Raw genomic sequence first — 24,408 nt, 5'->3', positions numbered from 1 at the left:
TATGATTAAAAGTAACAGCCCCCTTCATAAGTCATTGAATGATTACAAAACCATATGAACAATCAGTGAGGATCAATTTCTGTACAATCTGAACATGAACATTTGTAGTCTGTGGTACTTATGCAGTAATGAAATTCACTTTCAACTAACTGACCATTTCAGGAGTAACAAATTGAGTTTAGTTAGGTAAATTACAAAGCTCTTACCAGCACTTTGGACATAAGCTGCAGATGAATGATTCTTCTAGTCTAGTGTACATGATACACTAGTGCAGGGGTGTCCAAACTTTTTTCAAAGAGGGCCAGATTTGATGAAGTGAACATGCGTGAGGGCCGACCATTTTGCCTGACATTCTTTGAACCATTAAAATTAAATGCAAATTAACTATTTTATGCAAAGTTTATTGCAAACGGCAAACGACATAACACCAACTATACATGTTGTGTCCAAATATATTTATAACTGATTTAGACCAACTGACATTAACTGAGATTTTACAATGTATTCATCTCAATTGAAAAAAAAACTTGCCTACACTAATGTGAAGGGTGAAACTGAGATCTGGACTGCAGTACATAGGCTAGGTCTGGTTCAAAGGCAGTCCCTGATCTCAGCATCTGCGGAGTCCGTCCCTGCACTCTCAGCCCCAAGGTAGAGGGCTTGCAGGGTCAGAGGCGGGCGGAGAGCGCAGGGCACGCTGGCCTCACGGCAGCCCGGGGGCAGGGCGAACCCGTAGCCAAGCGGGGGAGCGGGGCTGCGGACGTGCCCTACACGGAGGACTTTAGGACCGCAGCGGCCGTCATGGACGGCGGCGGCGCGGCCGGAAGCGGCGCCAGTCAGAGGAGTGCCGGGGAGCCAGGAGAGGGGGAGGAAGCGGGGGCTGTCCCTGCACTCTCAGCCCCAAAGCGGAGTGCAGGGGCAGGGTTTGGGACCGCCGCGGCGGCGGCGGCCCGAAGCGGCGCGCTGAGCGCGCCAGTTAAAAAAAGCACCGGGGAGCCGGGAGAAGTGGGGGGCCGTATTAAATCCGACCGCGGGCCGCATTTGGCCCGCGGGCCGGACTTTGGACATGCCTGCACTAGTGAATAGTGAATAAAATTCTGGAGAAAGTGGCACCAGTCTCATATCATGGTAAATATCTTTGTGAGTATTAAACAAACATTTGAAAATGAGGAAAGCTAAGAAAGAAATTTAATTTTTAAAAAACAAATGCATTTCAAATGAATGACCTCAACTTTGTCAACCGCTTATATAAAAAAAAGACTGGTAACTTTCACTATAATATTTTTTCTTTATTAAAATATCCTATCGCTGTTGAAAATATAGAAATATCTGAAGAGATTCATACAACCATTTTTTGGAGGCTATGAAGGGCGAAGAATTTTATTCTACCAACTTTGTTGTAAAAATTGAGATTAGCAGCTATAACTAAAATATAATTTCTTGATGCATCTAGAGTGCTACAATGCAAGTGATTCTAAAGATTTCCAACATGAAAAATAAAATAAAATAAAAATCTGATAGACTGATAGACTTCTGATTTAGACCAATTTATTAGATTCAGGCCTAAACTTCTTGCAAAACCTCAGTAAAACTTAATAATTCCCAACAATAAAATGATGGGCATGCATTTGTTAATCCAATGTAAATAAATAGTTTTGAATAATATTGCCTTTTACTATTTTAGACCAAGATAGTTAAGAACAAAGCATATTGTGAAGAGCTTCAAAAGGATCTCACAAAACTAGGTGGTTGGGTAATAAAACAGAAAATGAATTTTAATGTTGATAAATGCAAAATAATACATATTGAAAAAAATAATCCCAACTATACATACAAAATGATGGGACTAATTTAGTTATAACCACTCAAGAGTGAGATATCATGGAGTCATTATGGATAGTTCTATGAAAACATCAACTCAATGTGCAGCTGTAGTCAAAAAAGCAAACAATGTTAGGAATCATTAAAGGAATAGAGACTAAGACAGACAATATCTTATTGCTTCTCTATAAATCCATTGTACACTCACATCTTAAATACTGCATACAGATGTGGTTGCCTCATCTCAAAAAAGATATATTGGCATTGGAAAAGGCTCAGAAAGGGGCAAAAAAATTATTAGGGGTTTGAAATGGGTCCCATAAGAAGAGAAATTAAAAAGACTTGGACTTTTCATCTTAGAGGAGAGGAGACTAAGGGGAGGGGATATAATACAGGTCTATAGAATCATGATTGGTTTGTAAAAAAGTAAATAAGGAAAAGTTTTTTACTTGTTTCCATAATATAAGAACTAGAGGGTCACCAAATGAAATAAATAGGTAGCCATTTTAAAACAAACAAAGGAAGTTTTTCTTTACGCGGCATACAGTCAACCTGTGGAACTCCTTGCCAGAGGACTCTAACAGGAATTGAAAAAGAACTAGATAAATTCACGGAAGTTAGGCCCATCAATAGCTATTAGCCAGGATGAGTCAGGGTGGTGTCCCTGGCCTCTGTTTGTCAGAGGCTAGAAATGGATGACAAGAGAGGGATCACTTGATGATTACCTGTTCAGTACACAATCACAGAACCAGAAGGGACCTCATTGAGTCTAGTCCCCTGCCCTCACAGCAGGACCAAGCACTGTCTAGATCAGTGTTTCTGAAAGTGTTCAGCACAATCACTTTGAGAAGCACATTAACTGGCCACCCCGGTTTATTTACTGACACCATAGCCACAGACCCTCGCAGCTCCCATTGGCTCTATTTCGTCCTCCTTGAGTATTCTAGGATGCATTTCATCAGGTCCTGGTGACTTGCAGATATTGAAGTTCTCTAAGTAATTTTTAACTTGTTCTAAACCTATCCCATTTCCACTAGCTTTCATCTCCATCCATTTTCTTGACAAAAACCAAAACAAAGAAGTCGTTAAGCACCTCTGCTGTTTCCAGGTTTCCTATTATTGTTTCTCCCTCTTCACTGAACAATGGGCCTACCCTGTCTCTTGTCTTCCTCTTGCTCCTAATATACTTGTAGAACATCTTCTTGTTACCCTTTATGACTCTAGCTAGATTTAGCTCATTTTGTGCCAATGCCTTTCTAATCTTGCCCCTGCACACCTATGTTGTCTGCTTATATTCAATCTTTGTAATTTGACCTAGTTTCCACTTTTTATACAACTTCTTTTTGATAGTTAGATCAAATATATTCATTGATCCAGGATGGTCTCCTGCCATACTTTCTATCTTTCCTGTGTAGTGAAATAATTTGGTTTTGGGCCCTTAACACTGACTCTTTAAAAAACTGCCAACTCTTTTCAGTTGTTTTTTCTTCTTAGGGTGCGTCTAGACTACAGGGTTTTGTCAACAAAAGTGGGCTTTTGTTGACAAAACTATAGCTGTGTCTATACTGCTGCTGAGTTCTGTCGACATAATGTTGACAGAACTCAGCAGTTTTGTTGACGGCGGTTATCCTCATTCTACAAGGAATAACACCTTTGTCGACAGAGTTCTGTCGACAGAAGGCGTTATTGCATCTACACTGTCCTTTGCGTTTACACTCTCATGTCGACAAAGTGGCTTGCTTTGTCGACGGAACTGGATGTAGTCTAGACGCTCTTTGTCGACAGAAGCTTTGTTGACAATATCTGTCGACAAAACTTCTGTCAACAAAAGCCTGTAGTCTAAACGTACCCTTATTCTTACTTCCCCATGGGATCTTACCTACAACCTCTCTGAGTCTACTAAAATCTGCCTTCTTGGAATATATTGTCTCCATTGTGCTATTCTCCCTTCTACGATTCCTTTGAATCATGAATTCTATGATTTCATGGTCACTTTCACCAAGCTGCCTTCCATTTTCAACCAGTTCCTCCCTATTCAGTTTACTCCCTCTGAGGCATCTGGCATTGGCCACTGTTCAAAGACAGGATACTAGGCTAGATGGACCTTTGGTTTTACGCAGTTTGGCTGTTCTTATGTTCAATTTCTTTTTTAAATCAATAGACACTATCTGCTATACTGCAAGATGGACTAGTTCATGAAAACATTCTGATTTTTAATTCTATAGTCACAATCAATCTAATTCAATTTATGCTTTTAATGTGAAATTTCTACAAAACCAAACAAACAAACCAAACAATTGAGGTGAACACCAGACTCAGGACACTCCTGCACACTAATCAAGATGACTGCTGAAAACATCTAAGACTGAAGAGGGGAAGGATCTAGTCCAAGCTGTGTGGCTTTCCAGCCCATGACAAAAGATTATTAGAACTATTGTTAGGATAAGATATAACATGTAACAAGTTTCTTACGCTTAACTGGAATATTTTGTTTTATTTTGCTTAGTAAATTACTTTGATCGGTGTATTATTATTTGCAACCACTTTAATCTTACTTTTTATTAATATCCCCAGAGTAAATAATTATTACCTGGGAAGAGGGAAGCAGCAATGCATCTCTCTCTTTTCATAAGAAAGAAGTAGGATAACATGAGCTTGCTCTGCATAAAACTTTATGAAAAGTAAGACAAATTTATCTGTGATTCTGGTCCCACTGGGGCTGTGTACCTCACCTTTGATTAAGGTTTCCCAGAACTAAGCTGACCTCAGTGTCTGTATTACTCTGCTGTGGTCTGTGACCCCATCTCTGTGCCAGTGCTGGAGATGGGGCCTGGCTCACAAGGATGGGGGGGGGGGAAGTGCCCCAAAGGCCTGGTGGGCAGGATTAGTAATATTTCAGCATATCAAGTGACAGTCTCAAGGGGATCTCTGTGACCAAACCTGTCACAACTTGTCCCAATGCTTAACTATTGTTATATCTTAGAATGTTTTTCCTAATATCTAACATAAATGTTCCTGTCTGAAATTTAAGCAGATTACTTCTTGTCCTACATCTTCAGTGGGCATAGAGAATAAATGATCATTGCCCACTTAGGCTGTGTCCAGACTCCATGCCTCCGTCGACGGAGGCATGTAGATTAGCCAGATCGGAAGAGGGAAATGAAGCCGCGATTAAAATAATCGCGGCTTCATTTAAATTTAAATGGCTGCCCCGATCTGCCGATCAGCTGTTTGTCGGCAGATCGGGAGAGTCTGGACGCGATGCCCCGACAAAGAAGCCTTTCTTCATCGACACAGGTAAACCTGGTTTCACGAGGCTTACCTGTGTCGATGAAGAAAGGCTTCTTTGTCGGGGCATCGCGTCCAGACTCTCCCGATCTGCCGACAAACAGCTGATCGGCAGATCGGGGCAGCCATTTAAATTTAAATGAAGCCGCGATTATTTTAATCGCGGCTTCATTTCCCTCTTCCGATCTGGCTAATCTACATGCCTCCGTCGACGGAGGCATGGAGTCTGGACACAGCCTTAGTAACAATCTTTTTATATTTGAAGACTTATGCCCCAATTCTTTCTCTGGCATTAACATGTTCAATTCTTTCAACCTTTCCACATAGGCTATGTTTTTTTAAATTTTTTAATCATTTTTGTTATTTTCTGGACTGTCTCTAAATTTGCAAAAATCTTTTTTTAAGTGTGATGCTCAGAAAAGAACATATTATTGCAGCTGGGGTCTCACCACAATTACTTCCTGTGACATACATATGACACTCTTTCAGTACAGAATAAGATTGCAAAATATTCCTACACAAAACTACATTATTTGCAAATACAAAAATTTAATCTTACCACTTTTCAGTAGGGAAACTATATTTTACATAAAATAAAATGTCAGAAAACTTACTGGAAAAAGTTACCTTACAACACACCAGTTAAATAGTTAACAAAAACTGAATTGTCTGAACCTTTGGCTCACCAATGCTTTAAGATGTAAAAGCGACCAGGATTAATAATAAATAAAATCACATAACCAGAACAGATGAATAACAGATTAAAAACAGAGCATTAAAAATTAGGCTTGTCTAAAAAAATCTGAATTAAGTGAAGATGTGAATTTGAAGTAAATTAGTTAAACTATATTAAATCAAATGTCAGCATAAATATAATGTAAAGAGCTATTAAACAACTAAATTTTCTCATAGGAAAACAACTTCTAATTCTATACATAAAAAAGCAGTCTAATGTTTAAGAAGAGTTAAATTCTACTCAATATCTGTAGTTTTTGCTTTAAATTAAAGAATAATATAAATATCCACAAGATACGAAATGATAGCATTTCACAGACCAAGATTTTAATTCTTGACTTGCATGCAAGGGAATATCAGTCATGTATAAAAAATGTAAAGTTTAACAAGCCTCACAAATTTGACCGATTTTACGTCAAAAGCACATTTTAGAATTCCAACAAATATGAATAAGCCAAAAATACTGAAATAATGAAGAAAACTAAAAAAAGGGGGGGGGGATGACGTGAACATTTTTTGTGACTAACACCACTAGTTGGGTCTCATTTTGAATTAAGTGAAATCTTTTCATGGAGAGTAAAGCAAATGAAAAGAAAAGTGCAGTAGTCCAGCTTCAGGTCATGGTGAAAGCATATGCAAATGATATGATATGAGTATCCTAGATGCAGGCTACAAATATTCCCAACACACCAAAAGGAAAAATCAAACACTTTAGCAAGATTGTATATAAAATTAAAAAGTTACATTTTCTTGTTGACCTCTCCCCAAGGTGAACTGGAAGCAAGCCTCATTAATGAATCATGGCATTCAGGCAGGAAGAATATACTGTACACTACATAGCTCTGAATCAGTAGAGTAAATTCAGGCCAACTAAAACTGTACTAGAGCATGGACTAATAAACATAAAAACAAAGCCATCATTGGCACCAGAAGATCATAGTTTACAAACACGTGACTAAACTGGATATAGTAACATCTTTGTTCTCACTTGAAAGCAGAGCTATCAAAAGAAGTTCAACAGAGAAAATTCACTCTAAAAGCACGTGTATGTAAAAATTCTATTTTAAGGTTTAGCTGTACAAGAGGCTTCAAAGATGTGAGTTCCTTAATCAGAGATTTTATATCAATTAAAAAAAACGAAGTCAAATAGCCTTACGGCTCAAACTGAAAAACAGAAATAGTACAAACTCTTCTGTGAAAGTGATGGAAGTGTGCATGAAATATACTAAAATTTAACCTTTTCTTGGTTATTTTTAATGATGTTAATCAACTATATATTTGAGAAAGTTTGTCTATGAACAAATGAGTCTGTCTATCCATCTCTTTGTTCAACAACTCCTCCTAAACGGTAAGAGCTAGTATCACCAAATCTGGTATGCAGCTTCCTCTTATAACAAAGCAACGTAAAGGTTTGATTGTGCCAAAACAATGGGATGTTCCCGAAATGGGATTGTCTTTTAGAACATGAAAACAGGGGGTGCTGCTAGCAGGGACAGTTATACTGTGTAATGATCAAGGGGCCAGAGATGGAGGGTGGGACAGCTATAACCCCATTAGGGCAGGGAGAAGGGAAGGAGGTAAGCTTCCTGCCCAGTACCCGAGCAACACAGTCTCTGCTGTGGCCAGCTCCGGGGAGCCGCCACCCAGGCACCATGGCCTCCACCAGCTCCTGCACCCTTAACACCCACAGCCCCATAGCCTGTCCTCACCCCCCTACCCTGACCACTGCATTCCCCACATCCCTGCCCTACGCCCCTTCTTATCCTCAAACTCTGACTCCAGCACTCCCGCCTACCTAGTCCCTGCCCTGAGCCCCTCCTATCCCTGAGCCCTGATACTTGTACCTCCATGCCACTTCATGGCTCCTACTGGCTCTGTTTTGCCATTTGCAGCCAAGGGGAACTGTGGGAAGTGGTGCTCCGGCCCACACTGCTTCCTGCAGCTCTTGTTTGGCTGCAAACAGGGAAACAGAGCCAATAGGAGCTGCAATGCTCCATGGCTGTGGCACCGCAGAGTAAACACACCAGAGCAGCCAGTTAACTGTTTTCTCAAACTGATTTGTGAAACCACTTTGAGAAACACTGTTATAGCCAGTGGTTCAAGTAAAATCCATTTCTTATCCGTATGGGTGGGACACCATTTATGGAGGGATGACTCTTCATGTGACTCCTCCCCACCAGCCACCAACCCGGAGGCTCCAAGCTCTTCCCATCTCCTCATAATGAGGTTCCAAGCTCTTCCCATCTCCTCACGATGATCCATCTCACTTTACCATCCCATGGAGCTACGTCTCCGTGTACAGCAGGGCAAGGCTGCCAGATGGGGCTGGAGGTTCTGCTCTTTTTCCCACTGGGACCCCCAGCCTTCCCAGCTCTGTCTTGCTACATACAGACAGAGACACAGCTCTTGTGGAAGGGCAGAGCATCCTGCTACTTTTCTCACTGTGGTTCCCAGGAATACCCTGAACCACAGGTTTCCTAGGAACTACAGGGGGGAAAGGAGCAGAATGCCAATAGCGCCAAATTTTGAAATAACCCGCTATTCCAAAACATTCCTTAATCCTCATGGAATGAAGTTTACAGAGACGTCGGAATAGTGAGACCATTATTTCAAAAACTATTTCAAAATAATGGGCATGCTGTCAAGACGCAGAAAATGCTATTTCAGGATATCGGAAGTATCCTGAAATAGGGCTGCAATGTAGACGTACCCTAAATGTGCTTGACCTGACAGATTAAGAATTAACTTCTCAATCCTGGATAGCTCTTGTGATTTCCATTTTCTTATTAACCCTCTATACAACCATAACTACTCTGAGAAAAAAGGCCCTTTCTTTACAATGCAGACACAAATGTATAAATGGATTCATTGATGAAAAATAAATGTACATTCTGTTACAAAAATATGTTGAGTGCAAAACTGATTTTGTCTAACTGTTCCTAGGAAACAGGCTGAAGGACATATGCGAAGGACAACTTAGATTTCTCGAGTCACTTAATTTCATAGCATGCACGTGTTCATATCTACTGTATTCTATGCTATGCTTTAAATTGCATGACTACTGCTCTCAAGAGCACATAGGCTTTTCTGAATACTTTTATACTTAAGAGAGTCTGTAGGCATAGTTGAGCTCTCCAAAACTTATAAAACCACTTTGTGAACACTCAGTTCAATCCTGCTAAGTTTGAAAGATTTCATGGCATCACAGCAAAGGTTAAGAAGACAACAGATTTTAAGAGAGCATTGTAATATATCTTGTAGCGTATTTGGGAGTGTTCATTCTGAAACTAGAACCCCTAACTATTTGTGCCTGTAGAACCACTTTTACAGTTTACAAACATCAAGAGCAGAATGAGACTGAAGCAGGCTATAATAAACAATGAAAACTTAGTTGTAATACTTTTTGATGGGGCACACAACAAAGGGAAGAGGATGAGTAATTACTGGAAAAGAAGTGAGAAATCTTGATGCATGATATTAGTGAAATGTATAGATATAGATATAGATATAGATATAGATATAGATATAGATATAGATATAGATATAGATATAGATATAGATATAGATAGTCTCATCAATAATGCCATGCAATTATAATATGAAGTTTAAGCAACTTGTTTGTAATTAGTTTACTTATTCAGGATTCATATTTCACTAATGTTTAAACTAAAAAATGTCTGAACAGGACCACAGCCTGAGGATGCATTAACATGTTTTCATACTTGGTTTCAACTGAGACCAATCAAAATCTTCCACAGAACATTAATCTCAGAGGACTATATTTAAGTAACAAGGATAAGAGAAAAATGCTCATATATAAGTTCTGAAGCTATTTAATACTATATAATTCTCTAGCAATCAAGCACCTGAAAGAATTGAGTAGTCATGGAAAAATGGATTTTAAATCAATACCAGCTAAGTCATTTATTTTTTAGTCAAGTGATATCATAGCAATGCAATAAAGGAAGCCTATTTTGATTGGAGTCAGGGGGTTAGCTGTGTTAGTCTGAATCTGGACGTCTAGTTGTTTATTTTGATTGGGACTCATGTAGCACACTTAGTAACTGTTGAAGTATAGAATAATACTTCACTGATTTACCTCCCACATTAAATTATGGAATTAACTGCTTCAACTTTATTAGAGAAAGTTTTATCCAAGGATTGAACTGAAATTTCTAAAGAACTGTTCAGACAGCCTTTCTGAAGCTTTGTATAAACTGTAAACCCTGTCAACTGTAAACAGCTCACAAAATAAAAATGTTTTCAAAAGCATTGTGTTAAAGACTTTGTCCAGCTATGTGAGATGACTGACTTTTTATTCAGAAGTTTACTACGTCATATACTTGTGCTATGCTGAGAACGTTGTATGCTGTCACTGGTATTATTCCCCAATGCTGGACTACAGCCAATCAAAGAAAAATGATCAATTGTTTCAATAAAGTAGTTTTCTGAATATTTTTATAAGGAAAGTCTGTTTTCATATGATACTGAAACAAAAGAACATTGGTATACTTGACTAGTAAAACTTCAGCATCATCTTCCACTTGAGGCTCTACAAGGCCTCTACCAAAATTTATTGAGCCTCAACAACTTTCTGAGGTATGAAAGTGTGGCATGTGTGCATCTCCATTCATTTTATCACAAATATTAACAATAGAAATCTTGTAATCTAAGGTGTTGTTTTAAACCTAGTGTTATGACAAGTATTTCCAACTAAGAGAGAAAGGGTGGAAAGGACCAATGTCACTTTAGAACTTCATCTCATTCTTTTTGACATATACAAACCAATTTCAGAATGTCCCACTTATCTATTGCATGATTCAGAATTGTCATTATACACTTGGCACAGTGTTCTTCATTAGTATTAAAGGTGATGCTGTGTTTCAGCTTCTAAGAACCACTGAAAAGGTTACATATTTTTAAACGTGGACACTCACGGCAGACATCAGAAAGTTATATTCTTATTAAATAACTACATGTCTGTAAGTTTGGAATACTGACAATTTATGCAAAATCAAATCTAAAACAACAAACTCTGGTAAAATGTATAAATAATTCTAATTTTTTTCCCCCAATTTTCATCTTAAATATTACTACTACTACTAGGGTCTACTCCTCCTCTCAGCTGCTGGCCCATATGCTGTTTTCAGATACTCTATCTCAGGGGTGGGGAACCTTTTTTGAGTCAGAGTCCGTTAACACATGAAAAAAATCAGCCAGGGCCTGCACACAACTGAGAACTACAAAAAAAAAAAAAAAAAATCCCTCACTGACATGGCTCCTAACTGAGGCTGTGTCTAGACTACACCTCTCTGTTGACAGAGAGATGTAGATCAGGCACATTGAAATTGCTAATGAAGCAGGGATTTAAATATCCTGCACTTCATTAGCATAAAAAGCGAAATTGAGCTTTTTCGAAAAAATGGCAGTCTAGACGTGGATCTCTCGAAAATAAACCCTTTTTTGACAGATCCTGTAAACCTCATTTTTTGAGGAATACAGGATCTGTCGAAAAAGGGTTTATTTTCAACAGATCCGCGTCTAGACTGCCGGGGGTGGTTTAAATTTTTTCAAAAAAGCTCCGTTTCAAAAAAAAAAAAAAAAAGTGGTGGCCATGTTTATGCTAATGAAGCACGGGATATTTAAATCCCTGCTTCATTAGCAATTTCGACATACTTGATTTGCATCCCTCTGTCGACAGAGGGATGCAGTCTAGATGTAGCCTGAGAAGAAGAAAGACACTCCCCACATTCCCTTCACACACCAGAACCTAGGTAAACCCAGCTTAGTAGATTCTGGGTACTCCAGCCCTGCCATGGGGCAGTGATGGGTCTGGAGTGCCAGCATGGGCTCTCCAATGATGGGGAGGGGCCCTGAGCCTCAGGGGCAGGAGCTGGATCCAGACAAGCTGGAGGGCCACATCTGGCTCCCGGGCCGGAGGTTCCCCACCCCTGCTCTATTGTAACCAGGAAAATCAATTTCCTGCTGTAACTACTGTGAGTAACTGCAAGTGGCAGCAGCCAGAAAACTGTACCCTCACCTTCATGCAGTAGCAAAACTGAATAGTACCAGTAATGGAAAGACATGCTTGTAAAACAGATTCATAGACTGTGAGACCAAAGGAACCATAATAATCACCTAGCCTGATTTCCTGTGTAACATAGCACAGCTCATTAAAACTCACACAGTGATTGCTGCATCAAGCCCAATAATTTCAGATGCAGCTAAAGCATATTCGCCATATCTTTTAGAAGGCATCCATTGCTATTATAAAGATTCCAAGTGATGGAGAACTGACCACATGCCTTTGGAAGCTGTTCCAATTTAAATACCTTAACTATAAAATCTACATTTATTTCCAGTGTGAATTTTTCTGACTTAAACTTCCAACTTCTGAATACTGTTATGGCTTTGGCTGCTAAATTTAAAAGGTCTCTAGTATCACTTATCTCATCCTCATGTAGCTACTTACAGTCCATGATCAAGCCACCTCTTAACCTTCTCTTTTGTAAGGTAAATAGATTGAACTCCTTAAGTCTGTCACTGCAAAGCAGATTTTCCAGATCATCCATTATTGTTGTAGTGATTTAAGTAGCTTCATTCTCTGTGCTACAATAAAAAACACCATGAAGGAACTAGACTTATCCAGCATTGCTTGGGCCCTTCAGGGCTGAGGCTGGCACTGTGGGAAGTGCAGGAGCCAGGACGAGGGTTTGAGAATGTGCAGAACTCAGGGCAGGAGGCTGGGAGTCAAAGATGAGGGTTGAGGATGGAGTCAGAGCAAGGGGAGGGAGTATAGGGTTGGTGGTGCAAATGCAAGCGGCAGGGCAGAGGGATCAGGATGAGGAAGGTTCGGAGGGGGTGGCCACTGGCTTTTCCCCAAGGCAGCAGGGGAAGGCAGGATGTCAGGGACTGTGTGGCGTGCTGCTCCCATGGTCATTCATGAGTATAACTGTCCCCCATGCTTGCTTCTCCTCTGGGGTCACCAGGGAATGTAACTTTTCCTGCTATCACATACCTCCCTTTCACACACACATATGATACGAAACAATCACATTCAATGCGCATCCCATTATCCTGGCACAACTAAACCCTGACCTTGTTTTAAATTATGATAAGAGGAAGCTGCACACTAAATTTGGTGGTCCTAGCTCTTACGGTTCAGGAGAAGTTCTTAAACAAATGGACTCACAGACAGACGGACAGATACACATGTCTAAAACATATAATTAGGTTACAGAGAAAAAGCTGAGCTACTCCCAAAGACTGGTTAAAAATTATACTTACCCTAGACATTTCTGAAGGGAATTAAATCAACACATTCACACAACTTAAATCATCTAGTTGACAAGACGCAACTCAGATACTAGAAAATTAATAATTTTCCCATACCACAGAATCTATTCAAAAAGAAAAAAAGATCAAGTCTACTATTAGAGCTTTGTCAAACAAGTTAGTCCAATACAAACTTACACAGAACTTTGATCATTTTTAATGACTTGGGAAACCTAATTGGGATTGAAATTATTTTCTTCCAACAGAAGTGAGAACCTTTAACTCATGAATTAATTTCCTCTCTCACAATTTATATATTACTCCTACAAATGTCCTAAAGGGAGACCTAGAGATTTGAAATGTCATACATTTCAAGATACTATATTGGAAAAATGTTTGTGTCTTAAAATAAGAGGCATTAAGCTATGAACACCACTCCAGAAATTTTACAGAGTGAAGTTAAAACTTCCATAGCACTGCTGAGTAATAAAGCTAAAAATCTCTCAGGTTGAAGATAGAGATGAACTTGGTCTCCTGAGGTGTTTGGAACCAGATGTAACTTTACATAATACTTTGAACACCAAAATCATATGGACAAGATTAATCATTCAATTAACCCTCAAATAATAGCACAAGATACTATTTATGGGTGCTGTTTCCTCCTGAAATGAAAATTTCAAAAGGCTTGTATTTGCTCGGGGGTGAGGGGGGGGACATTCTTAACACCTGTATGATAAACAGATAATTAATATAAGCACTGTGAAAAGTGTACAATTTGCAGTAAAACATAGCTTTAAGTATATAAAAAGGAAACGTTATGCAGAAGCAAATGCATCTAGTCTTCATTTTCCGGGACTCAGTCATCAACCCCCAAATTTTTCAAGATATTTTGAAATATCAGTCCTTTTTGCTTAGAAAACTAATAATGAAATGAAAAAGGCATCCCTGCTTTAAATGACTGAAAGTGGAATATCTCATTACTATGAGCACAAATAGTCACAGAAACAAGTGGAAGCAGTTGAAGACAGACATGCCAAAATTGGTGGAAAATGATAATCAGTTACCACTCCACCTACTCTTATCATTCAAACGGAAAGAACCTGTTTAATCCTACATAGCAAAAATCTGAGTTAGTCACTAAAACCAATTGAGGCTGCAATGTTGTGCCACAATACTTTATTTAAATATATTTTGAATATGAATATTCATAACTTGAATACACTTTATGCAAAATGTGGCATGTAACCAGTCATTGAAAAGCTTGCAATATGCTGAATGTGTATATTCTATTTGTGTCCATATATCATTCTTGTATGTAAAGTTTGAAATATGAAGTATAAACCCATTTATATATCTAGATGTGCTAGTGAAGGCCATTAGCAGTACTCAAGGAACTTAATGGCCTAGCACTCAAGACAATGATCTGTGAATAGTCTTTTTCCTGTAAACCTGGACTATGTGACTACATAGACATGTGACTTTTTATATGACTCCTTTTTTATTCTGAGATCATGCAAGATCTCCTGGGTAAGCCAAGATGTTTTTTTGCCATACTTTTGTTGACAGTAACTTAGTATATTAAGATCAAGGACATTTATAATAATAAGGACTCTGAAATCATAATGGTGTCTTGGATTCCACTCAGAAATCAAAATGGAACCCAAAGGGCTGAGAGACCTTTTTGCTGCCAAAACCATCGTCTGCACACAGCACTATTGCTCTGCACACGGCACTAAAGTCTGCACCAGGAACGCTAGTTTGCACTCAACACCATATCTTGTGCACTAGAGATGTTCCTGCTGTTTTCCCACCTTGGGATCTTTATAAGCTCAGACCCCTGAAGAGATCAGGTTCCTTCGTTCCTTTGTTGGTTCCTGTTCCTTGGCAGCCTGCTGTTCCCAAGGACCATGGTGAAGGCTGGGACCTACTCTGGGACAGACCACCATCACAGCTGCTAGCAGGGTGCTTCAGTTCATTACTGTGGCAATAGCCCAGTGTTGTGGGCTCCAGCTACCTGCACCACCGAACCAAGCATACCACCTAGTTCCACTACGATTACTGTGGTGAGAGCCCTTAACCCCAGAGCCAAACACTAAACATTTCCATTGGGTGTGTGTGCTACTCGCATGCTGTCACACCATCGACAGAGAAACACCTTTGGACTCCTCGGTGTTCCTCCCTTGAGGCTGTCAAGCAGCCAACAGGTAGCAGGACCTGAGCCTCCATCCTAGACAGACTGAGTATAGTTTATGTCCTCTTGTTAACTGTGCTATCCCCTATTATTTCAGAGGGTGAGGGGTTGGTTTTCTTGTACAGTGTTGTGTTCTGGGTTTATACTGTCATCTGTTGTATTCAATATATCTTTTAAATTTGACATTTGTGTCTGTGTTTATTTCGGACTGGAGAAATCTGCTGGTGATAGATATGGTGATTTCCAGGTCGGACCACCTTCTGAGACAAAGGCATTTACCATCTAGTTGACCCACACCAAATTTAGTTTACAAGTGCACCTTTGCTAGTAACACTTTCTATCTTTCCTACACTGTGAAATAGCTTGCTTTTGGGCCCTTAATAAGAAAAACTGACAACTCCCTTCAGTTGTTTTTCCCCTTAGTCTTGCTTCCCATGGAACCTTACCTACCAGCAATTCTCTGAGTTTACCAAAATCAAACTTCCTGAAATCCATTGTCTCTATTGTGATGTTCTTCCTTTTACCATTCCTTAGAACCATGAATTCTATTATTTCATTATCACTTTCACCCAAGCTGCCTTTCACTTTCAAATTTTCAACCAGTTTCTCCCTATTTGTTAAAATCAAATCAAATCAAATCTAGTAGATTTTTCAACCTTCTGAAATAAAAAAATTGTCTTCAATGCAGTCCAAGAATGCATTGGATAATCCATGCCCCACTGTGTTAGTTTCCCAATATATGTCTGGATAGTTGAAGTCCCCCATCACCACCAATTCATGTGTTTTGGATGATTTTGTTAGCTGTTTAAAAAAAGCCTCATCCACATCTCCTACCTCATTAGATGGTCTGTAGTAGACCCCTAGACATCACCCTTGTTTTTTACCCCTTTTAACCTAACCCAGAGACACTCAACACATCTGACTCCTACATCCATCTCCACTTCAGTCCAAGTGTATACATTTTTAATATACAGGCAGTCCCCGGGTTAAGTACAAGATAGGGACTGTAGGTTTGTACTTAAGTCGAATTTGTACTTAAGTCGGAACTGGCGTCCAGATTCAGCCACTGCTGAAACTGACCAGCGGCTGACTACAGGAAACCCGAGGCAGAGTTTCTCTGAAATCAGCCGCTGATAAGTTTCAACAGCAGCTGAATCTGGACGCCTGGGACAGAGCAGTTGGGGCGTTGCCGGGTAGGTCTCCGCAGCGCCGCACCTCAGCGCTGTGGGGACCAACCCGGCAGCACCCCAGGTGCTCTACTCCAGGTGTCCCCAAATCAGCTGCTGCTGAAACTGATCAGCGGCTGATTCCAGGAAGGCCGGGGCAGAGAAACTGATCAGCAGCGGCTGAATCAGGACTCCTGGGGCAGAGCAGCTGGGGTGCTGCCGGGTTGGTCCAGTAGCGCCGAGGAGCAGCTGCGGGACCAACCGGCAGCGCCCCAGCTGCTCTACCACAGGCATCCGCGAGAAAAGCGTGGTCTGCTGGGGGGGGGGGGGCGCACTAGCTAGTCCGTGTCACGTGTAGCCGCGTGGCACGGGGTCCAAACTACCCGGCATTTAAAAATGGCGCCGGCCGGCTTTATGCAAATGAAGCCCGGGAAATTCAAATCCCGGGCTTCATTTGCAACTCCGTATGACTACATTACCCCCCCTAGTTCGAACTAGGGGGGTAGTGTAGACATACCCTGAGTTATTAGCTTTCAAATAATTCTTCACAATGCATATGTGATACAAATATTATTACAATAGTGCATAGGGTGTGAATACAGGGGTACAGTCAGTCTCAGAGTATTGAAAACAATGTAATGAACGTTTCATATTTCAGCATATACCACTCTAAAATATTAGTTTAATTAAGAAATTTAATATTCCAATTTATTATGGCATTTATCAGTGCTGAGATACACATTAAATTATGCAGATAAAGTGTACCAAGACCAAAAGATTTTATATTGCTTTTTCCAATGTTTGAGAGAACAAGAAAAGCAGCAGTAGAGCAACCAAAGTAAATATCACAAAGTGAACACTGCTCTTATTGCAAGGGTGAGCAAAATCGTCAAATAATGGTATCCCACAGGTAAAACTGACAGACCACTTAATACTTGGTGATAAAATTGCATGAGCTAACCCTTTTTTTAAAAAGTGCCCATCACTATTGTGAAAGCTCCTTTTTCCTCTCTGTTTTTTCCCTTTTCTTGCAAACTCTTTCTCTCTCCTGCTGCCTCTTCTGTCTTCACTGAGCAATTTAACTTAGGTCACCATGCATTCCTCTATAGCAGTTCACCAAGGGTCTCACTGGTTTAGGCCATATAAAGCACTAGAACTTTATTAAAGTGTTGAACAATTTCCCCAACATCAAATAGGATTTTTTTCTTTAAAGCCTGCTCTGTCGGGCATTCTTTGTTCCAATATGTTGTCCAAGGTCATTGCTTTGGAGATTTTTACTCTTATAAGATGTAAAAGCTATTGTGACCTACTTTAAAAGATTAGCATGCTAACATTGCTTTCACGTGAACATCTTATTAACAGGATTAATGACATAACTAAACAATGTAATGAGATGTTGGAATTATTTACCCAGATCCAAATTGAAAAAAATAGATGTTCAAGTAAGAGATAATATGATATTTGTAGAAGTCAATGTAGTAGCCCTGAATTCTGTTTGTGGCTTCTCCACAGTTTGTTTCCCCCCCCCCCCCCCCCCACACACACACATAAAGGGATTTTATTTTAAAATAAAAAGATGGAGATAAATGCTCCATCTTACTCTTGAAGAATCTGATCACAGTAATCCTTACATCGATCACCTCTATGCTAGCTTGTGATTTGTTGCATCTAGGGTGGAAGATGGAAAACAACACTTGTGAGGAATGTAGTAGCTCATCTCCTGAGTTGGACACTGTGCTTAAAACACTGTATACTTGTGTTCTGCACCTTCTATTCACTCCTAACACCCTTTTACTGACAACTTTGGATTTTTCAAAAACACCTGTGTCATATAAATATCTAAGTTCTATTGACTATCAATGGGACAGCTATACTCTTCTAAGCAAGAGCTTGTGGGAGGTAGAGATGCAGTGTTCTTGGTAAAGAATGCAAACTTTTGGAATAATTACTAGAGACAACTAAGTCCAAACCAGGCCACCTTCAGAAAATATTGCAAGATCCACTTACTTGCCAAAGCTGTCCTGCCATAACAGATGACAAGAAATGCTAACTGAAAGCAAGAGGGGTTAAAAATAAAACTTGCATGGAAGAGGCTCCTACACACTGTCACAGGCAAAGTGAAGAGTCCTCTATTATGTCCACTATGAACAATAACTGTTCAGTGCTGAAATACTACTATAGTGTGAGCAGCAACAAGACATTTTGTAATCACATACAGACATTCAACATTATAGTATTAGGTTTCTGGGCATCCTCACCCTTTTTTCCTCATTCCAATGGGGCAGCAGAGTGAGTAGCGATTACAAGGGGACTGAAGAAGTAATTTGTCTCTTATGCTCATCCTTTCCCTCCCAAATAGCCGTCAGCTTGCACAGCCTCCTTTCCCCACAAGCCCAGGGCACCTCTTTGTCTATTCCATGCCAGAGTATGTCTGGAGCATGTAGTTGGAACTGTCAATTGCACACATCAATGGAGAGCTGCTAGGTGAACTTGCTCAGTCAGATAATCAGAAAAAAAGCATTTCAAAAAAGTGTTGGCCTTAAATAGGGTGGGCTCCAATGTACACGACCCAGGGGACCCCATTAGCAATTGTGACAAAAGTGGGGCGTGTCTGGCATTGTGGAACATGTGCTCAAAAACTGTTAAGGTAATCAGAGGTAACACAATGACTAGACTCATGCTGAGATGCCAGAGAAATTCCCCGGACTTCATTTTGTGTCCCCAGCTTCCATTTTGAATAAACAGAAGCCACTTCACCACTAAAAGTTGGAGGTCACATGGTAAGACAATTGCTCATAATTCTGAGGTAAACAACTGGCAGTAAGCATGAATGAATATGCAGTAAAAGAGTCATGAATGGATTGTGTATTTTTAAAATGTCTAGAAAAGTTCTGACAGGATGGCATAAAAGGCAAATGGTTAGCATAGTTGAGTGGAGAGAGCTGGAGAGCGGATGGTTTGACATGGAGTTGCTGAGAAAGAGGAGTGAAGAAAGTTGAGAAAGGAAGTAACCAAAAGTAGCAGCAGCAGCAGCAACAGCTGCAACAGCAGCAGAAGCAGCAAAAGAAAGTGACCTGGACAGAGTAAACCTGCCTAATTTTTAATCACAGAGTAGAGCAAGGATGAAAGTGTGTGTGTTTATTGTAATTTATCAATGTAAAACGTAAGGTATATTTAGGAACGACTGTCAGTAATCTGTAACAGACTGACCATCTGTTAGAGAGTGCAACTACTTACAATCATTCAATCATTTGAACTGTACACTATTGCAGTTTAAAATGCTCTGAACTTACAATAAGGGATTTGTGGGGGGATTATACTTTTAGATTAATTATTGTATTTGGGATTATTAGTTGCACCAACAAAAGGTGTCTTGTTTTGGAAAGAATACTACATGAGTCAATCATTTATCAGTGGGCTGTATCCATGTCCTGTATATTGTCAGGTACCCTGGAGACCCATACCCAAAGAAGGACAGATTAAGAGAGCAATAAGCAGCTTATTCTAGGGGCTCCTCCAAGCCCATTTTTCTGGGTAACAGCTACATCTACCTCCATATATTGACCATGGCTCAACACCATTCAAGACAGCATAAGGTAGATCTTACACTGGCAGAAGAGAAATTTAAACATGGACACCTACACAATTAGGTTGAGATAAAGCAGCCCATGTTAGCCTAACTTTGTAGTACAGACCAGGTATGGAGAAGACTTCCATTACCTCCTCTTCCCTCAGCTCTGCTTTTGTATATCACTGTCTATCTCCACTGAAGTAAATGGTAAGACTTGATTTGCGTCCATTTAAGAGAAACAAAACGGAGACCCCACAAAGACCGACCAGGATTCAACTCTAAGGATATAATTTGGCTCAAGTTTCTTCTGCTGATACCACACTGACCACTGCAGAAGTCACAGAAAGTCATAGAATCCATGACTTCTGTGATATCCATAAATCCCTAATTATAGTTATGTTTTCCTATGATGACCCTTATTGCTTTAGACAGGATAATTTGGAAGAAAAAAATACAGCTGCAGTAAATCCATTAAATATTCTAAAATGGTTGGTAGATAAAACTAGCTTAATACAGTATGTTGTCCCACTTTAATGGTAGAATGCTGTATAATGAAGCACAGTGCAGGGTCTGCATTATCCAATTCACTTTCTGTGAGAGATTACTATCTTGGATTATGAAATATAATCATAACCATGTTCAGACATTGAAAAAGGAATAACTGAACCACATCATCAAAAACTGCTAACCTACAACTACCATTCAAAAGGAAGAGTTTCAGATCTGATTGAGAAATCCTGCCCCAGAAATCTCTCAATTATAAATTTTAAGGCCAACAACACAAATGAGGTCACACCAGCAAATCAGATTCGGTACAGAAAGAATTAATATGCTTTCTGTCTACAGGTAGTGTTCAAACAATATAAGCTAAATAAAGTTACTACAATGTCAATTTGTTTAATCAAACACAAACAAGTCTTTTCTGTTCTATGCAATGCACCTTTATGAGTTAGGGCCCTACCAATTTCATGGCTGTGAAAAATGTGTCATGGACCCTGAAATAAGCCCTTTCCTGTGAAATCTGATGTCTCCTTGTTCATAGGAGCACCCCTCAAAGAGGGCTTTCCTAGCTCCTCCGACTGGGCAGGGGAAGGACAAGACTTGTCCATTCCCCGCAAACTGCTCTGGTGGTGGGAGGGTACCAGATCACACCCTCCTCTGTGTGCATCCCCCTACTGCAGAATGTTTTCTATGACTGGGCAGCAGCTTGGAAGAGACTTTTGGAGTTGGATGGTATCTTCCCTGTGCTGCTGGTAGCACCTGAGCAAAGGGGGCTTCCTAGCTCCATCTGCCAAGCGGAGGGAAAGGACTTATTCAACTCTTGCATAGCTGCTGGGGGTGAAGATTGACCAGACAGATCCACCTCCAGATGTCCCCTACCCCCCGCTGCAGGTCACTCTCTAGAACTGGGCAGCAGCCTGAGGTTCCTAAAGCTGAGCAGAGAGAGCAAGTCTTATCCCTCTCAAGCCAGCCAGGACTAGCAACTAGGAGTCCCACCTGAGGTGTTCCCAGCAGCACAGAGGAGACCTGATCCACTTCTACCTCTTTGAGTCTCCTACAGCTGCAAAAGCTCTGGGATTGCTGCCTTTAGTGTCCAGGATGAAGGCTGCAATCCCATGACCCCTCTACAACAGCTTAGGTCAGTACCCCTCAGTTACAACCCCATCAAATTGCAGGTTGACACAGTTGAAAACATGAAATTTATCAATTTTCAAATCTTACGGCCCTGAATTTTGCTTTATGGACCATTCATTTGGTAGGGCCCTATTTATGAGTTATCCTGCCACCTCTGCTCATCACAGGCACTGACCTATAATATATGATGAGTTACAGCACATTCATACTTTTGGTGTCAAACTACATAGTGAGGTTATGCTAAAGTGCAAGTTCACAGGTTTCAATCTTATAGTCCTCAGTGTATCCTTGCACTATTACAAATACATAGTAACACATTGGAATTACAGTTGTTATAATGAACTGCTCACCTTTTAAAATAATTAATTAATGTGGCATTTGTTAAGATCTTGCATACATTTCTAAATATCCCATTTCTTTTCAGCTGATGTGATAAAATGAGGCTTGATTTTCAGAGGTGGTAAGTATCTAAAGTGCTAACTCGTGTGCCTCTCCCAGAATCAGGCCCATAAAGCAGCTTGATTACTTTTTTTCTGCAAAATTGTAGTATCTGACTATGGTATAAATTAATGGTACAGTACAATTATACCAAGACTAAACTTAATACTACAGGCTGCATTTTAAAACCTCAAATACTGTTAATTTTCTCTTTTGAACTTTTTGGGCTTCCCTCTCCCCTACTGAAACGCCTAATGGACAAATATTCAGTAACACAGCAAATATACTGGAAATGCTGCACCAGCAAGAAGTCTATGCCTGTGTGGTTGGCACTCCCTACAATACACTTCTTCAGTAAATTACTTGAACATTAGCCAAACCCCCTCTACACGAAGAATGGGTCCATGTCACGGAGCCATTATGGAGTTGGGGGGGGGAAGGGAATGAAGTGAGGCGATTAAATCATTTGGGATCATTACTGGTCCAACAAGATGCACAAATTTCCTACTGACAATAATAGTGTAACTGGATAAATTCAACAAAGATCCAATTCCAAATATCCTTTTCTGTTACAAAAGCATATAAATAAAGAGATTCCAGTGGCTGCCTGGAACAGTCTAGCTGTGATGCTCTACATAATCATCGAGGAGGTCCTTATTTGATTCCTACTGCTTCTCTGTAACGCACCAAAACAGTGGGGATCGGAGGCACTGAGGAGGTAGTGAACTCAAACAATCTTGTGCAGGTGAAGAAGGATGCCTTCCAACACAATTACACTCCCCTGTAAAAGATTAAGGGATCTGTGATCCCTTAACAGTTGCATTCTATGTTTCATAGGCAGAAGGATGGTTACCTGTAGAACGTCTGCAAAGGTGGGGGCTTAAAAAGACATGGACTCGTCAGCTGCAACAACATGCTGGCTATCAAATCTAGATATAAATTTGTAATCATTGCTATCTACCCAAGCCATTCGAAAAAAAAAAAGGTCAGTGAGTTGGCAGGTAGCATTTTAGGCAGGACAGAATGAGAATATTTTCTGTTTATTTACATATTTTTCCTGCTGTTACTTTGCACAATTAATCTAATTTTCATATGTCTAGACAGGGCTGAAATTAAGTCATAATAAATTGAAAATATAATGAATTTGCCTATAGACCACTATTCTATGACTACTGTCTCTATATGATGGCATCTGGCTTTAACTGCAAATCCTGTTGTACTTTATATCCATCTAAAGTTTGTCTACAGCATACATGGTTTCTAACAGTAACGTTACACTTTATGTTATAATTTAGAAAACTTTCTTTATTAGATAAGCAGACATATTTTATTTGCCAAAGCTATTCTCCCACCAGCTGATTCACTAATAATAGAAAATATTATAATCCTGGACTAATTTTCCAAAACCCTGTTGAGATTTTATAATTCATAGACATTTTAAGTAGATTTCTGTTGACATGCTTGGAAGAAAAAACACTTCATATAGTATTGCCAAAGCCTCTACTGGTAAAAATTGTCAAAATAATGGAATTATATTCAAGGGATACAGTCAACATGAAACATAGTCAATCTTTAAAAAAAACAGTTTAAGTGGTTCCAGATAGCACATCTGCTCCTAAATCTCCCCTGCCATTATTTAAAATCCATTTTCCTCTCGCTTGCTGCTGAGTGAAAGTCATAGACAAAGAAAGAAAACCAATGATAGTACTGTCAAATGTACTAAGTAATAAAGCTGAGAATGTAGTGACAAATGCTTGTTCTCTGATCACAGTTACTCTGAGTCATTAGCTGTAAATATAGTAGGGAAAACACTGTCAGACCCAAACAAAGAACTGTTCAAGCTAGCTTGAAGTACTTAGGTGACAGAGCAGGATGGCTGCTCAACCACTCCCATCGTAGTGGGGTCTGTAATTTTGTGTAATTTCTGCTAAGCGGGGAGTAATTGTTTTTTCAAATGCCTTTAGGGGAAAGAAAATATGAGAACAATAGCTACATTTTCATGCATTCAACAGATGTATGGCCAGCAATGCTTCCTTCCCTCAGCCAGCCACCTGACTCAATGAAATTTAGTTTGAAATATAGGTTCCATTGAGGTCCCACTGACTTTCAGATCACCTCTATTTTACACATTTCCCAAATGCCTTAGAGGAAGATGACGACTCCACATTTATATTCTAAAACTCATTCAGTCCTTCCTTGGAGACTCCCCACCTTTCACTAGTCAGATTAACTCTTGTGGTATTTTGGAGGGTCTTCCTAAGGCCTCAGGTCCTTATTTTACTGGATTA

General features: G+C 39.9%; 1 protein-coding gene across 7 annotated transcripts in view; it reads right to left on the bottom strand.

Moving 5' to 3' along the window:
• CNTN1 (contactin 1) overlaps nucleotides 1–24,408 on the bottom strand; it is a 396,144-nt gene that overhangs the window by 316,776 nt on the left and 54,960 nt on the right. The window contains exon 1 of one of the 7 annotated variants that reach the window (XM_075930040.2): nucleotides 6,589–6,607. The exons of the other annotated variants lie outside the window; for them this stretch is intronic. The gene's annotated coding sequence lies outside the window, so the exon portion shown is untranslated. Of the gene's footprint in view, nucleotides 1–6,588; nucleotides 6,608–24,408 lie in introns of those variants that run through there. 7 annotated transcript variants of the gene reach the window in all.

The sequence above is a fragment of the Pelodiscus sinensis genome, chromosome 1, assembly GCF_052426305.1.
Source record: "Pelodiscus sinensis isolate ZL-2025 chromosome 1, ASM5242630v1, whole genome shotgun sequence".
NCBI lineage: Eukaryota > Metazoa > Chordata > Testudines > Trionychidae > Pelodiscus > Pelodiscus sinensis.
The sequence above is the reverse complement of the archived record's forward strand: the minus strand, read 5'-3'. Positions and strand labels throughout refer to the sequence as shown.